Source organism: Dipteris shenzhenensis, chromosome 29, assembly GCF_047967505.1.
Source record: "Dipteris shenzhenensis isolate YYH24624 ecotype China chromosome 29, Dip_SZ_1.0, whole genome shotgun sequence".
NCBI lineage: Eukaryota > Viridiplantae > Streptophyta > Polypodiopsida > Gleicheniales > Dipteridaceae > Dipteris > Dipteris shenzhenensis.
In genome coordinates, this window is record NC_141624.1 from 31900654 (window position 1) to 31918129 (window position 17476).

Here is a 17476-nt window from a genome sequence, read left to right on the forward strand (position 1 = left end):
ATGCATTTCATACCATGCTCTACAACAAACTTGAATACCATTCAATGAAAAGACATATTTGAACTACCCATTGTCATCTTTTCGACAAGCAACCCCAAGAGTGTCATATACATAATTGGTGCGAGCCTCCAAACTTTGGCCCCAATACTCTATGCGTAATTTGGATATCATTTGACGATCGGCAAATTGACAACAATTTTGTTTACAACAATCAATCATAGATACTTTTATGACTGCATCCCTTGTGAGTCTAGATGATGCTAATGGCATATCATGTTTTTTAGCTTTTCTCTTTATCATGCAGTAACGCCTCTTTTTTGTGGATTTTTCCATTGGGTCCTCATCTTCCATGTGCTTTTTCCCAGAACCACTTGAAGAATTTATGGTGTCATCGATTCTTAATGAAGTTCCATCTAAAAAGGTTATTTGTGCAATGGGCCATTTTATTAAGTGGATGGTATCGATGCCTGATACATCACTATGATACTTTTCAATTCCCACACCTAGATTACCTTCACCAAGCATCTCAAAATTTATAGGTTCAAATGGGTAGACATACAAAACAACACCCTCTGCAATGCTCTTGGTTTTCTGCTCATCCCATATTAAGACTTTCTTGTCCTTCCATGATTCTCGAATGGAAAACTCATCATATTCACATAGAGGTTCAACGTCAATGGTATCTGATGTTATATCATTCATTGGTACAATAGCTCCATTGACATTGTCCACACAACTCATTGATCGTGCTTTCCAACGAACAACACTACCCAAAGCCTCATAGACTAAGAATGCATCCATTGTAGGAAATGGAAGAAGTGCACTTTCATCCATACAAATATCGATCGCCACCGATACATTGTTTTCTCCCAAGGGCACACCTTGGCACATGTCATCATGTGATGTAGAGAATATTGTCCCAATGGCAACAATCTTTCCACTGACAAGCAAGTTGACTTTAACCCCCACTTTCAATGTGGCACCTGCATAGTACATAGCATTTGTTATAGTTCAATATTGATATCTGATGGTGTGACTTAGGATGAAAATGCTTTACAAGATTTCATTGCAAGACCAAATCTTCCTAAACCTTGGTGCTTTGAATTGTAGGCAGCAAAATTTGGCTACATGGCCAAATCTTCATAAACCATGGTGCTTTGAAAGGGAGATAGCAAGATTTGTCCACACAACCAAATCTCCCAAGACGCTGGTGCTTTCAAGAAGCCATCAAGATTCATCCACACATCCAAATCTACTTAGACCTTGGTGCTTTGAAAGAAGCCCACAAGATTTGGCGACATGGTCAAATCTCCCCAGACCCTGGTGCTTTGAAAGGAGCCAACAAGATTTGGCCACATGGCCAAATCTCCTAAGACAGTAGTGCTTTGAAAGAAGCAATAAGATTTGGCCACACGGCCAAATCTGCTCAGACCTTGGTGCTTTCAAAGAAGCTAGCAAGATTTGGATGCACGGCCAAATCCTTCGAGACCTTGGTGACTTCTTTCAAAGCACTGAGAAGATTTGTTTGTGGCATTCTTTCAAACTTGGGGAGATTTGGTCGTGTGTCCAAATCTTCTAGGCTTCTTTCAAAGCACTAGGGTATGGAGAGTTTTGGCCGTGCAACCTCCTCTTGCATGCTTCTTTCAAATCACCAGGTTTTGGGAGATTTGGCCATGTGGCCAAATCTTTCAAAGCATTAGGGTTTGGGAAGATTTTGCCATGCTACCAAATTTTTCTAGCTTCTTTCAAATCACTAGGAAGATTTGGCCACATGGCCAAATCTTCTTTCAAATCACTAGGAAGATTTGGCCACATGGACAAATCTTCAAACGTTAAATTTAAAAATTGAAAATCCAGATTTGAAAATTTAAAATTTAAAGTTCAAAATTCAAAATTCAAAATTTAAAATAAAAAATTCAAATTTCAAGCGTCAAGTTTCAAATTTGGAAATTCAAATCTAGAGATCCTACTTTCAAAAAAATCGTCATGATTCACGCTATCACACTTTAAAATCATACTATTACTTTAAAAGCAAACTAGAAAATGTAAAACTATTAAAAGGCAAAGCTAAACAAACCTTTTAAACCAAGCATAAAAAGTAAACCTATGAGAAGGAATTGAATTTGTCTTCATGGGGGATCAAGTGCTAGGTTCACCTTGTTCTCTCCCTTCCTAGATCTCCAATGTGTACGTAGGGTGGTTTGAGAGCTTTAGGACAACGTCTTAGATGGGGTAGTTCTTGGAAAACACTCCTCCACCCTTGTCTAGCTAATTGCAAGCAAAAAAGTTCAAAACTATGTCAAAATGAGAGGTCCCGGGAGGCTCCCCATCCCAGTTTGTTCCTAACAATGTGTACTTAACTATGTAGGTTTTAAACTTCCATTACCAATTCAACTCTCCATAGATTCCACACACAATAGTTGGATTAGAAAGAAGTCTTTTTTTTTTTTTTTTTTTTTTGCTCTTCATGCTTTTGGGTTGGGGGGGGGGGGGATTGCCCCTTTCTCCCCAAACTTTTGGCGGTTTTTTCTCCCTTGCTTTTTTTAGGCATACTTTTTTCGGGCTTTCTTCTTCTTCTCCTCCTTCCTCTTCTCCTCCGTCGTGACTTCTTTCCTCCTCGATGCACTTCTTTCCTCCTCGACGCAGAGTTCCTTCCTCCCCTCCGCGCCACCACTCGACGACGTCTTCTTTCTCCTCCGCCGTGACTTCTTTCCTCCTCGACGCACTTCTTTCCTCCTCGATGCAGAGTTCCTTCCTCCCCTCCGCGCCACCGCTTGACGACGTCTTCTTTCTCCCCGGCACTCGATGCTCATGCTCCTCTACCCTACGCTCGACGACTTCCTCGACCACGTCTTCTTTTCTCCCCTCCGCGACACTACTCCACATTGCCCTTCCCCTCCGCAATGCTGTTTCTCCTCCACAACTCCCTTTCTCCTCCACGACTTCCACGCTGCTCCTCCCCTCCGCGACACTGCTCCACGCTGCCCCTTCCCTCCGCGACGCTGTTCCTTCCTCCCACAACACAGTTTTCGGCCTGCTTCTTCTTGCTCCTTCCCCCCATGACCCTATTTTTGGCCTATTTCTTCTTGCAGAGCACTGCTTCGAACTGTTTCTTCTTCCTCCGCACAGTTTCGGCCTGCTCTTGCCTTCAGTGACAGGTTTCCTTTGCTGGACGACGTTCCTTGGGTAGGCACAAAGGACAAATCTATTTCTTCTTCATAACCCTCAGCAGGCCACTCTTTCGAAACGAGATCTCATCTTGACGAAATCCAAACAGCACAAGCTCACAAACAACAATGGCTACTCAATCATCCAAGTAAGAAAACGAAAGAAATCGAAAGTGTACCTAATTCATGCATGTTCTCCATTTTCTCCATTTCAGAACACCATGATTTGAAAGAAAGACTCTTGTAAAAGTAGGAATCTCGAAGTGTGATTTGAAAGTAGGGTCTTTAGTATATGATTTGACTTTCAGATCTTCAAATTTGAAATTTGAATTCTGTATCTAAGATTTTGAATTTTGAATTTTGAATTTTGAATTTTGAATTTTAAATTTTGAATCTAAGATTTTGAATTCTTCAGATTTGAAATTCGAATCTTAAGATTTGAATTTTAAATTTTAAATGGGGAGATTTGGCCATGCACCCAAATCTTCTGGCTTCTTTCAAAACATACAAGATTTGGCCGTACGGCCAAATCTCCCTAGACCTTGGTGATTTCAAAGAAGCTATAAAGATTTGGCATCACAACTAAATCTTCCTAAACCTTGCTGCTTTGAAAAGATTGGGCCACACAACCAAATCTTCCTCGACCCTTGTGATTAGAAAGAAGATAGCAAGATTTGGCCGCATGGCCAAATCTCCCTAGACCCTCATGATTAGAAAGAAGCTAGCAAGATTTGGCCGCATGGCCAAATCTCCTTAGACCTAGGTGATTTAAAAGAAGCTAGAAAGATTTGGCATCACAACCAAATCTCCCCAAATCCTGCTGCTTTGAAAAGATTTGGCCGCATGGCCAAATCTCCCTAGACCCTTGTGATGAGAGTGCGGCCAAATCTCCCTAGACCCTTGTGATGAGAAAGAAGCTAGCTGCATAGTCAAATCTCCCTAAACCCTCGTGACTTATAAAAAGCTAGAAAGATTTCGCATCGTAGCCAAATCTCCCTAAACTTGGTGCTTTGAAAAGAATTGGCCGCAATGCCAAATCTCCCTAAACCTGGTGCTTTGAAAAGAATTGGCCGCACGGCCAAATCTCCATGGATCCTTGTGATTGGAAAGAAGCTAGCAAGATTTGACCGCACACAAATCTCCCCAAACCCTGGTGCTTTGAAAAGATTTGGCCGCACAACCAAATCTTCCTCGACACTCGTGATTAGAAAGAAGATAGCAAGATTTGGCTACATGGCCAAATCTCCCTAGACCCTCATGATTAGAAAGAAGCTAGCAAGATTTGGCCGCATGGCCAAATCTCCTTAGACCTAGGTGATTTAAAAGAAGCTAGAAAGATTTGGCATCACAACCAAATCTCCCCAAATCCTGCTGCTTTGAAAAGATTTGGCCGAACGGCCAAATCTCCCTAGACCCTTGTGATGAGAAAGAAGCTAGCCGCATAGTCAAATCTCCCTAAACCCTCGTGACTTATAAAAAGCTAGAAAGATTTCGCATCGTAGCCAAATCTCCCCAAACCTTAGTGCTTTGAAAACTTGGTGCTTTGAAAAGATTTGGCTGCACGGCCAAATCTCCCCAGACCTGGCGCTTTGAAAAGATTTGGCTGCATGGCCAAATCTTCCTAAACCTGTGCTTTGAAAAGAATTGGCCGCACAGCCAAATCTCCATAGACCCTTATGATTAGAAAGAAGCTAGCAAGATTTGACCACACACAAATCTCACCAAACCTTGGTGCTTTGAAAAGATTTGGCTGCACGGCCAAATCTCCATAGACCATCGTGATTAGAAAGAAGCTAGCAAGATTTGGCCGCACGGCCAAATCTCTCTCCCTAAACCTGGTGCTTTGAAAAGATTTGGCTGCACGGCCAAATCTCCCTAAACCTGGTGCTTTGAAAAGAATTGGCTGCATGGCCAAATCTCCCTAAACCTGGTGCTTTGAAAAGAATTGGCCGCACGGCCAAATCTCCATGGATCCTTGTGATTGGAAAGAAGCTTGCAAGATTTAACCGCACACAAATCTCCCCAAACCCTGGTGCTTTGAAAAGATTTGGCCGCACGACCAAATCTCCATAGACCCTCCTGATTAGAAACAAGCTAGCAAGATTTGGCCACACAGCCAAATCTCCCTAAACCCAAGTGATTTAAAAGAAGCTAGAAAGATTTGACTGATTTGAAAGAACCTAGCAAGATATGATTGCACAGCCAAATCTCTCCAGACCCTAGTGCTTTGAAAGAAGCCCACAAGATCTGGACACAAGGCCAAATCTCCCCAAACTTTAGTGCTTTGAAAGAAGCCCATATGATTTGGCCACACATCCAAACCTCCCCTTCCAGTGCTTTAAAAGAAGCCCATAAGATTTGGCCATGTCACAAGGCCAAATCTCCCCAAACTTTAGTGCTTTGAAAGAAGCCCATATGATTTGACCACACATCCAAACCTCCCCTTCCAGTGCTTTAAAAGAAGCCCATAAGATTTGGCCACACGGCCAAATCTCCCTAGTGCGGCCAAATCTCCCTAGAATCTAGTGCTTTCCAAATCTACTACTATGTCTAGTGTCAATTCTAGATTCTATTTCAGATATGTTTATCGATAATGTGTTTTGTCTAACATTAAAGATTATAAAGATGATAGTTTGTATATTGCTTGGGTTTTTTTACAGGAAAGACACAAATGTGAAGAAGGTTGAGAAAGTTGTAAGTGGATTTGCAGAAAAAAGCATACCTTGGTACTTTGACATATATAGTATTGAGGGAGCACAGTTGACACGAGTTCACTTATTTGTTTTGTTACCTAATAAAAGTGCATACACTTGTGTTGGATCGGTACATCAAATCACTGAAGATGTGGTTGGAAAAGAGGGAGATATTGGATTGTTGATCATTATAAATCAAAATAAGAAGTTTCTCTTGGATCCCAGCGATTATGAAGCATCTCGTATGAAGTCTGATGTAGATGACAACATGCACTCAAGAGGCTGGATAAGTGTTCAATCAATTGATGGAAATGAAATTGACACAGTGACAACAATCATTGAATCATATCGCAAAGTTTCAGCAACATTAAAGAAGCATAGGAGTGGGGAAGATAGTGGGGAAGGAACAAAGAAAGGAAAATCGGCTATGGTTCAAGCACCAGGTGGTAGCGGAGAAGGGGCAAAGAAAGGAAAGCTAACTATAGTTGATGTACCACAAGAAGGAACACCTCCAGAGGGTATGCTAGCAGTTGTGGAAAGAAGCAGTGGTAGTGAATTGGAGCCAAGTGGAAAGGTCATAGGAAAAAAAGGGCAAAAGAAACCATCAGGCTTGGTGGAATATGAAAAATACTACCCATTTGGGTTGCATGCAACATTTTCAATTCCAGTTACAAGATGTCAAAAATCTCCTCCAAGCTATGTATATAGAGGGTTGAACAAAGAGCATGTGGAGAAGCTTGCTGCAGACTTCGGTTATAACTCTAGGCCTCCTGCTGCTGTAGCGGATTTAATGCCTTTCAATCCTGAAACAAAGCAGCCCCTGGAAAGGGTAGATAAAAAGGATTTAACCAAGTGCCACTACTGGATACTATCTGGACAACATTCAATATATGCTGCTAAAATATTCACATCTAATGATGATAATAGCACGGCCCAAAGAAAGAACTACTACCGCACCCGCCAGGCGAGGATTGTAGTGAATTGTCCCGCACGCTTTTGTGTGGAGATATCAAAGATGGCAAACCTGGAGTCTCAAAATATCTTGAGACAATCTCCATACATTGATATACTTAAGCAGGTGAGGGGACAATGGATTCTCTTTAACAGACCCAAGAAAGCACAACAAGGGCTTGCAAAAGGACATCCAGATCGTGAGAATTGGGATGTAAGTATAGCTTTTTATTATGAATCATTTTTTACAAGTCAGTTTTTGTAATTATTGCATTCTAATGGATTCATATATTTTGCAGGCTTTCATTGACACTGGCAAGGTAACATTGGGCAATAGCTTTGCGACAAAGGATGTACATATGATAATCACAAGCGATGCCATTTATGATGGTTGGATCTCCATCCTTGAGGATTACATTGCAGGAAAATATTCACAAGATGGAAAATGCCGTAGGCAACCCACACTCTCAATGTTTAGATGCTTGCGTGGATTGAGTGATGATCAACTTGGTCAAATTCAAAATGACATTAAGGAAGGTAGAGTAGTCATAGCTAAAACAAAGACTGATGCCATGATTCTTGATATTGAAGGACGAGCTATGCAGATCAAGAGAGATGCTGCACTACAAGAAGAACTTTATATGTTTATATCCGCAGAACGGCCTTCTTTAGTGTTAAAAAAATTGGGATGAGTGCAGATTACATTTCAAAATTACTCCAGAATTGTATCATCGGATTCGTGGTTGCTCTGACTCATGGTTAAAAGTGAAGCTTCAACAGGGCAAGGAAACTCCACCATTGCCTGATGCTGCAAAGGGGTATCTGAGGTGGATTATGGGACAAAGTGAAGGTGCAAGTCATGGATCGAATTCCACCCGGCCTTGGAGGTTCTACACAGTCGGTTCAAACATGGAGGGAATGGAATTTATACATAATGTGTACCAAGAGCCAATGGCAATAGGGGTTGCCTTTTTGGATGTAATGTATGGACCAAGCAGAAGTAGAAATTGGAATGAGGATCGCTTTGAGTGTTTGTTGAAAAGCTTGATGACAATCGCTTCTCCCCCAGTGCAATTCCTTCTTGTGGTGTTCTTGACCATGGATCATGTATCATGTTTGAAGAAAGCATTAAATAAGACATGCGGACAATGTAAAATACACTTTGGTTGCCTTAATTTTGAAACTGCAGATATATTTGTCACTGGATCTATGGATGGCTTAATTGCCTGTGTACTGGTAAGCAAGGAAAAGCATTTCAACGATATTGAGCGCTATACCAATGCACAATGTAAGCCATCGATATATGTTGCAGATGAAAAATATGAAAAATCAAGTGGTGCAGAAGAATCAGGTGATGAGGATGATGATGATGAGGATGATGATGATGAATTTGACATTGAATTGTCCTTGAAAAGAAAACGTTCAAGTATCATGAAAGACATGATTATGGGTTTCTGTCGAGAAGATGAGTATGTATTGGACTTGTTCTCTGAGGGGCTTGCTGCAATAGAGTCTCTTTCTTGTAAGAGGCGTGTTGTTTCAGTTGTTGAGACTTATGAGGAGTTGGCAAAGGTTGAAAGTATATGTTGCACGTATGCTTACAGTAATCATGAAATTCGACAATGGGCTGGCTTGCAAGAACCAATATTGGCAATAGAGGGGGTGCCAAAAGAAGATGATACAATTGAAGGTGGAGGGGATAAAGAAATTGATACCATACCAGGACAAAAAGAGCTTCAACCGTTCAATGAAGAGCAGCGTGAGCATTTACAAAAACACGCTTCAAAGTTTTGGGAAACAGAAGAGGAAGCAACAGGTCCTTGAAATTGTCCTTTTATATGGTGTTCGTGTTTTCCATATGTTATCTTGCTATATTCTCCATATGATGTATTAATTTTGTTCCAAAGATCTTTTAATATTTCTTGGAAATTTCTTCTATCTCATTGCCATAATTCAAACATTCATATGTATTCTTGAATATGTTTAATTTTCTATATTTCATGAAAAGATGTGTTTGCATGTTGTAATACCTTCGGAGTGTGATACACATCCAAATTTATTTATGAGTTCATAAATGTTAAAAAGTGTGTTGAGTCTTGATTGTGATGAATGAATTAGTGTAAATTGTTGTTTCTATCCTTATTCACTTCATATGAATGCTCAAATATGTTTTGGCCGCTTGGCCAAATATTTTGTTAGTGGGAACACTCGGGCAATGCTAGTTAATGTTGGACTCCACTCTATCTATTACGCAAAGGTTTTTGGCATTGTAAGGATATGTAGTTTTGGGGATTAAAATAACTTGAAAGGGTATAGATTCAACAACTTTAGGGGGTATACTAAGCATATGAACATGAATGCTTTCTTTTTTTTAGTATTCCAATTTTGTTTTGAAAAAGAAAAACATGAATGCTTTCACACAAACAAATTGCATTGAGAGCACACAACCTAAAGTTTGACAATTTGGTTTTCCATCTCAATCTTCAGTTTGTTTCTACATATGAATTTCATTTCCTTGTTTATCAACAGATATTGGCCATCTCAATTTCTCATCGCTAGAAGCATTGCCTGTACATGTGACACCTGATCCAATGATTCATTATGTGCCTAATTTGAACATTAGCATGCAAGTTCCAAGCTCAACATGGTTGATTGAAAATGTTGAGGATGCAATGTCTGCAGTTAATGTTCCATTGACAAATGTGAATGCAAGCTTAGAAGGTAAAGGAGAAGATGCAATGTCATTGTATGAAGCCAAGGTGTAGGAAGAAATCTTAGAAGGTAAAGGAGAAGACATAATGTCACCCTCAGAAATAATGTCAAAAGAGGTGATAACAAAAATAAGACTAGCAGTGATAATAGATTTGAAAGGGTTATTGCTCGAGCATTGTTTTTCGAAGTCAAATAAATATATGAGCTTGCACAATGGGAAGCATTGGCTTGTTCTCCGTCCTGGGTGTTTAGAGTTTCTACAATGGTTGCTCGATCACTACCATGTTGGCATTTGGTCCACTGGAGGAGAAAAGGGCATGGTGCAACACATGCTGGACAGTTTGGAGCATCATGTTAACAGAAAGTTACATTTCTTCATGGTTTGGGGTGCGATGGCATGCCACAAGCATACAAAGAGTAGAATCATTCGACCAGATAGGATGAATGTGGAAGCGGAGTTTAAACCATTAATGAGAGTGTGGTGTTGTTTCAAAGAGGAATGCAAACCAGCAAGAACAGTGTTCATTGATGTTTCACCTTACACGGGTTGTGTTAATCCAGCAGAAAATTGCATTTTCCCTACAAAATTTGATATAGATTGTGGTGATTCTATTTTGCTTCATGAGTTATTACCGTACCTACAGATGCTAGATGATGCAGTAGATGTGCACAGTGCCATCTCTTCTAACAGATTTGGTCAAGCTCCGATTGTCGAAGGGCATGATATGTTCTATTATTTTCAACCAGTGATCCTCAAATTCAAAGAAAAAAACAAAGAAGTTCTCGAAAGGATGAATGTTGAATCTCATATGTCTACTCGTAGTTCAAAAAAAGACACAGAGAAAGGTATTACTTCACCTATAACCAAAACTAGAGTGAGAGGGACTTGTCCTACTACAAGAAGTATGGTGCATGCTCATCATGTTACATTGAATGAAGAGGAAGAATGCATGCTAGGAAAAATTGCCAAAATGGGGCCATTGAAAGATAGTGAGGCAAAACGCTTTGCTATGGTTCTTGGATGCAAGGAAAGGGGAATCACTGCCGATGCTGCAAGGGCATTCTTAGCCAACTTGATTCGATTTTATTGCATAGACAACCCTTAGGGAATGTGAGTGATCTTGTTAATTAGAGTTGCAAACACAAATGCTCAACTAAAACATTTGTACCTACATTCTGATTTATATTTGAACTTTATTTAGATCTGATTTGCAAAACATTATGTTTCAATTTGTTTTGTGAAAGAATTAATAGACATTGAGTTAGTACCTTGTCCAAAAAATGCTATGTGCTTTATGATGTGAGTTTGTATTCCTCCACTAAAAGAATGATTCTTTGATTTTAAACATATGATAGGTGTTGCAGATTGTCCTGAAAAGTTGAAGAGCTATCTTATTACAAATTTTGATCCTGCATCCAATGGCTTATGGAAACATAAATTGCCCATACCCATTGAGCATGTGTTCGAAATGAATGGCATCCATTATGAAGTAAAGAAATCAACAATACCTAGGGCAGGATATGGTCTTTTTGTACATACGAGCATCAAGAAAAAACAAGATTTGATGGTATATAATGGTCCAAAGTATGATTATGATACTTGGAGATCTCTCCTCAAGTTTTTTCCAAGGATGAAGACTTATGGAATGTTTGAAGATCCATTCATTGAGCCATTGATAGATGTGAAATGTATTGTGGGAGATGTATTGTATGGAAAGATTGCTGGATATATAAATAGCTCAATGTATTATAAAGAAAGAACAAATGTTATATTTGTATACATCCCTAAACTACCACCTTGGGCTCAGAAGTCACAAGGAAATTTGAGTGCCCATGGCTACATTACTGTGCAAACCATAAAGGATATCTCCTTCGGAGATGAGCTACTTTGTGAGTATGAATACTAGTATGGAATTGTTAATGATTATGTTAAACGATGTGGTGCAAAATTGGCTATGTGTCAATGGTTTTGATTATATTTAGTACAAGAAAGAAATTTAAAAAAAGGTTTTTATCAAGACCATGTCTCTGAGTTTCATGAGCTCTATTGTGATGGAGAGTTTCATGAGCTCTATTGTGATGGAACGGTGTTTTTGAACACCACATTTATATGATGGATGTCAAAGCTCTACCATAATCCTATTGCATATGTCAATACTGCAATTTATCAACATAGAAACATATGCATTTGACATTAATTTGATACATCTAATATACCAAATAAAAATTGACAGTTGTTGCAAGTTTATTTTTGTTTTTGAAGACCACATTTATATGATGGATGTCAAAGATCTATAACAATCCTATTGCATATATCAATACTCCAATTTAATTTACTCCAATGAATCTTTCTAATGCAACATCTATAAATTGGCTTTTGTTTCTGGTTTCGATGTATACGAAACAACAAACATCTTTCTTTCACTAGCAAATCAACAAATGTTTTGGCCATGGAGCCATGTTCACATCTATTAAGGCCTTTTGCCATAGCAACATACGGAAGATTTTTGCTTGGGTTTCTAGGAATTGGGAAAGTATTGTGCATGGTTTAGTCTCCCCCAACATAATTGAAGCTTGGGTCCTCAATGGAGCTAATGTTTCAATAAAAAACATCAAATTTTACTTTTGAAGTGACTATATTTTATTTCGTGGGAATTGGGATTTTCCCAAATTCTCTAATATAGTGTTTTTTGGCCTCTCTGCCATCCACCACGACCTCTTTGGCTCCCCCTCCCTCTAGAGCTACCATGTCCTCCTCCAAAGGACTGGTTTTCTTGAGTTTCTACATATTCTGATTTCTACCATGGCCTCCAGATCTGGCTTTCTCTACCTCTACCTTTACCTCTTCCAGCATTTGAGTAGAAGATAGTTTCTTTCAAAGTTCCTCCTGAAGAAGATGCACCACCATTTCTCTGCTCTTCAAAAATTAGAAGAGCAAACAACTGCTCAAAATCAAGAAATTTTTCACGGACGACAATGGATGTTTGGAACTATGCATAATCCTTTCCTAGACCATTCAAGGTCACGGAAACTAAATCATCTTCCACTGGTGACCCAATGGAAGCAAGTGCATCTGCAATTTTCTTCACCTTCATGTGGTAGTCATTGATGCTCATATTTTCTCTCTGCACATTGTGCAACTCCTGCTTGAGCTACATTTTCCTGGCTTGTGTATTTGTGCTGTACATTTTTGCCAAAGTATCCCATGCCTCCTTTGTCGTACTTGCATCCTGAATATGCACAATCATAGAATCTGAAATACTGATAGACAACCAGTACATAACTTTTCTGGCTCTCTCATGCCATCCTTTAAATGCCTGCATTTCTTGTTGATTGGGAACATTAGGAAGAACTGGTTCTTCTTCATTTCCTGTAATGAACTCCCAATAGCCTTTTCCCATAAGGAAATTCGTCATTCTAAACTTCCATGCTTGGAAGTTGTTCTTGTTAAGCTTTTCAGTGACAATCTATGAAACAGAATCAGATGCCATTAATGAACACTACAAAATATTTTGTCACTGCAAAAAACACAGCTTCTACCTCATTGGGCAAATCTGCAAAACTGATGAAAGTGGTATTTGACCGCACAGTCACTTCCTAGTGACGATTTTGCATCAACAGGCAATAAGGATGATTTTGTAACTCCCAGTATCTCTGTGCATAGGCATACGATGCAATTTCTATGGCAACTTTTCACCGACCTGCAGCTGGTCGCACAGCAAAAACAGGGCCTTTTTCTCAATGCTTGTGGAGAACTTCCGCCTCCAAAATGGGCCCCAAAATGGCCTCGAATCAGAAAAATAAAGTCACAGAGGGCTTCGGTCTCTTAGGCAGCATATACTGCCCTCTTGCCACACCGCAAGGGGCGTCCCAATCTGAGACAATGCACTCTTGCACTTTTCAGCTGTGCTACCTGCAGAGATTTGCTACCTAACTCGAAAAAGGAAAGCAACACTGGTCCTCTTACCAAGACACCATGAACTTGGTTTGCTTTCTTGAGCTCCTTACCATGAACCAGGCTCTGATACCATGTGAAGATAGTGGGAGAGAAGGAAGGAGTCTCACTTGTGGCTTTCTCACATACACAATGGGGGAATACACACAAAGGTGAAGGCTAAAAATAGTTTTCCTCTTCTTCGTTGTGAAAACCAAAAGAACTCTAGTACAAAGAAATAGATGAACCCTATATGTGGGTCTCAAACCAAACTCAGCTAACTAAGGTGGCATACTAACTGAGCCACGAACTAGAGTACATAAGGATAGCTATCATCCAGCTATTATTCATGGTCGGTGTACCAACTGCATCTGCAACTAACAATTCGGTGACATAAATGCACAACGGTCACCCTGGCATATCACGAGTGGAGCTCGATATCTCAACAGAGATATGGTGGAGTGGAGGGTGATGGAGATGGGGGAAAAGGGGGATGGGGTGTAGAGAGAGGTAGAGAGATGGTGGAGTGGAGGGTGATGGAGATGGGGGGTGGAGGAGATGGGGGGTGGTGGAGGAGATGGAAGGTGGAGGTGGAGGGGGAAAAGGGGAGATGGGGTGTAGAGAGAGGTAGAGAGATGGGGGAGGGGAAAAGGATGGTTACCTTGAGTGGGGGAGATGGGGGATGGATGAAAAAATTGGAGGTGGGGGGGAGGAAGATGATGGGAGGTGGAGATGGAGATGGAAGGGGGGGTGATGGAAAAAGTGGTTGTGAAGGAGGGGTTTGATGGAAAAAGTGGTGGTGGTGGTGGTGGAAATGGTGGACGGAAGTTGGAGGACAGAAAATAGAGATAGACGGAAAATATGAAGGCTTAATGGAATTTGGAGAAGGAAGTGGTTAGCAAAAGTGTGGGGAAAGAAATGAGGGGGTTTGGTTTTACTTTTATAGGATGTGGGGGGATTAAGGGTTAATTTTTGGTGTTTAGTGTATTAATGTGATTTTGTAAGTCAACATTACCCTTTTGCATCATTTGAAAGCATTTTTTCACTCCTTTGCCTTGAGGGATGTATCTTGAATGGCCTTCTGAAGGGGGTTCTTTTTCACACATGCAAGCACGTGCTCTACTTTCGCTTCAAGCGCTAACCTCCCCGGTAGTGGTGCCAAATGTTGTCTCTGTTTTACCCAAATGTAGGTTCCGAGAGTGTTGGTCACCTACAATTGTGTCATTGCTCGTTGTAGCATAGGTGTTCACACGTGTAGCATAGTTCCTCGAGTCATATTTTGGAGAGAGGTGTAGGCTAAAGCATGGAAAACGGATCTCATGCGCGTGTGAATGAGAAAGAGTTATAACAATTGATGGAGGCTCTCGCCTCCATGAGAGTTCAAGGGTTTAGAGGGGGATTTCAGGGTTCGAAGGGGGATAGGGTTGAGAGAACTAACTAGGAGCTCCAGGGTTCAGAGGAGGTTGCAAGGTTTGGGAGGAGTCCAAGTTTGAGGAGTGGAGAGCTAGTCTCCTTCACGGATTCGAGGGGTAAGGGTTGAGGAGGAGGGACAAGGAAGGAGGAGGAAGAGGGAGGAGAGTGGAGGAGGAGGGAGGGAGAGGGAGAAGGAGAAGGAGGAGGCGGGAGGAGAGGGAGGAGGGAGGAGGAGGGAGAAGGAGGAGGAAGGAGGAGGAGGGAGGAGGGAGGAGGGAGGAGGAGGAGGGAGTACAAGGGTAGAGAGTGCAAGGGTAAGGGCATGCTAGAGCACAATAGTGTAAGGGAGCATGGACGCAATGGAGATCAATCGCATGAACACAATAGTGAGCTTGAACACTGAACCCCAAAGCGTAGGAGCTTCATTCCATTGAGAGATATTTATACATGTTGGTCTCTACACAATCTATAGGTACCTCTGTGGTGGGACCTCTTTTGTAGGAGACCTTTTGGACAAGAGTACCTCCACTTTTGGGGGGGACCTTTTGGGTCTCTACACAAAGTGGGGGGACTTTTTGGGTCCCTACACAAAGTGGGGGGACCTTTTGGGTCTCTACACAAAGTGGAGGGACTTTTTGGATCTCTACTCAAAGTGGAGGGACCTCTGAAAGTGTAGGCTTTTAGTCTTTCTCTCTCTAGATTTAGTATTTCTCTCTCTAGATCCTGATTTTGCAAGTATGATTGGATCTTTTCTAGAGAGGAATTTGGTTATCCTCATCCTTTAATATTTATCATACTATCTTTCAGGCTCAAGATATGACAAGCGGAGCTTTGCCGCTACTCTACACACACAATGCTCTCATAGTTGTTGTCCTAGACTGCACTTCTGGCCCTTGTTGCCATAGGGTTAGCATATTCCTTCATGCCACTTTAGCCCCATATAAATGTTTTTTGAAGGGGCAAAGAAATGAGCAAAGTGGGATCCTTGGAGACCACGATATCACTACCTCTAGGAATCGGAGGGACCTCCAAAAGTGTAGGCTTTTAGTCTTTCTCTCTCTAGATTTAGTATTTCTCTCTCTAGATCCTGATTTTGCAAGTATGATTGGATCTTTTCTAGAGAGGATTTTGGCTATCCTCATCCTTTAATATTTATCATACTATCTTTCAGGCTCAAGATATTACAAGCGAAGATTTGCCACTACTCTACACACACAATGCTCTCATAGTTGTTGTCCTAGACTGTTGCCACAGGGTTAGCACATTCCTTCATGCCACTTCAGCCCCATATAAATGTTTTTTGAAGGGGCAAAGAAATGAGCAAAGAGGGATCCTTTGATACCATGATATCGCTACCCCCAAGAATCCCCCTTTGCTCATTTTCCCCCAAGCTCCCTCTTCTCTTCAAAGATAGTGTGTTGTGTGTTCTCTTGTTTCCATTATAGTGCCTACAAGATCCTCGCCAAGGTCTTGAGTTTGCAGTTACGGCCCCATCCACTGACATCATTCACGACACATAGATGGCCATCCTTTTGGATTTGAGAAAGCTTATGATAGGGTGGAGTGGTCTTTTCTGGAGGGTACTATGCGGAGATTAGGTTTCTCAAACAGATGGATCAGAGCTAGCCAACATGAGCATGGGATTTTGTGGGTTGAACAAGCACCACAATACAATGTTAATACTAATGCTGAAGTAGTAGCCTTCATAAATGACCATATCACATATGACAAAAAGCTCCTTAGTGAAAAAATGACCGAAATACAAACTCACAAACATACAAAGACATGTACAAAGGGTCAGTGCAAACTTTGCAGATTCCACTATCCCAAGCCCCCAATGCATGCAACAAAGAGACTAATTCCACTTGAGTGTGGAGATAGGGATAAATTCAAAGAGGCATGTATTCGGATTCGGCAAGGAATTCAAAGAATTGAAACCATAGAAGACGTATAGTTCCCACAATGGTTGGACAGTTTACAAATAGACATACAAACATACATCCTATCCCTAAGAGCTTCAATATTAAAACCAACGTTATTCTTAAAATGTGAGCCGAAGGACATCTTTACCAATGCTTTTAACAAAAAGATTAGCTTCCTCTGGCAATCTAACATGGACATACACTTCATCTTGGACCATTAGCTGCTGCATCATATTGCACCTCATACATTATGAAAATGGACACCACACTCACGCAATTGATGCGCGACACATTTACAACATGCTTGCAAGAGAATAACCCCACACAAAAGAGATTAAGGAAAATGGGGAATACTTTTCTACACACCCAACAAATGAGCACACAACTTGCAGCGTTCATAACTCTCTCACTACCGTGGCACAGATCCAATAGGGACTTCCAATTCATAAACACAAATGAGAAGGGGAAAAGAGCATTCATTTTAAAGCGTAAAGACAAACTATAGGCATTGAACAATGAATCCACCGACATTTCTTGCCGAAGTATCATCGACAAATATATCAATTGGCAAAACATGGATGACTTATGTTTGGCAACCTTTGCTGCTGAATACAACCATGACAACAATACTTCTAATAAAAGAAAGAAACCAAAAATCTTGAGGTTTGTCAAGTTCAACAAATT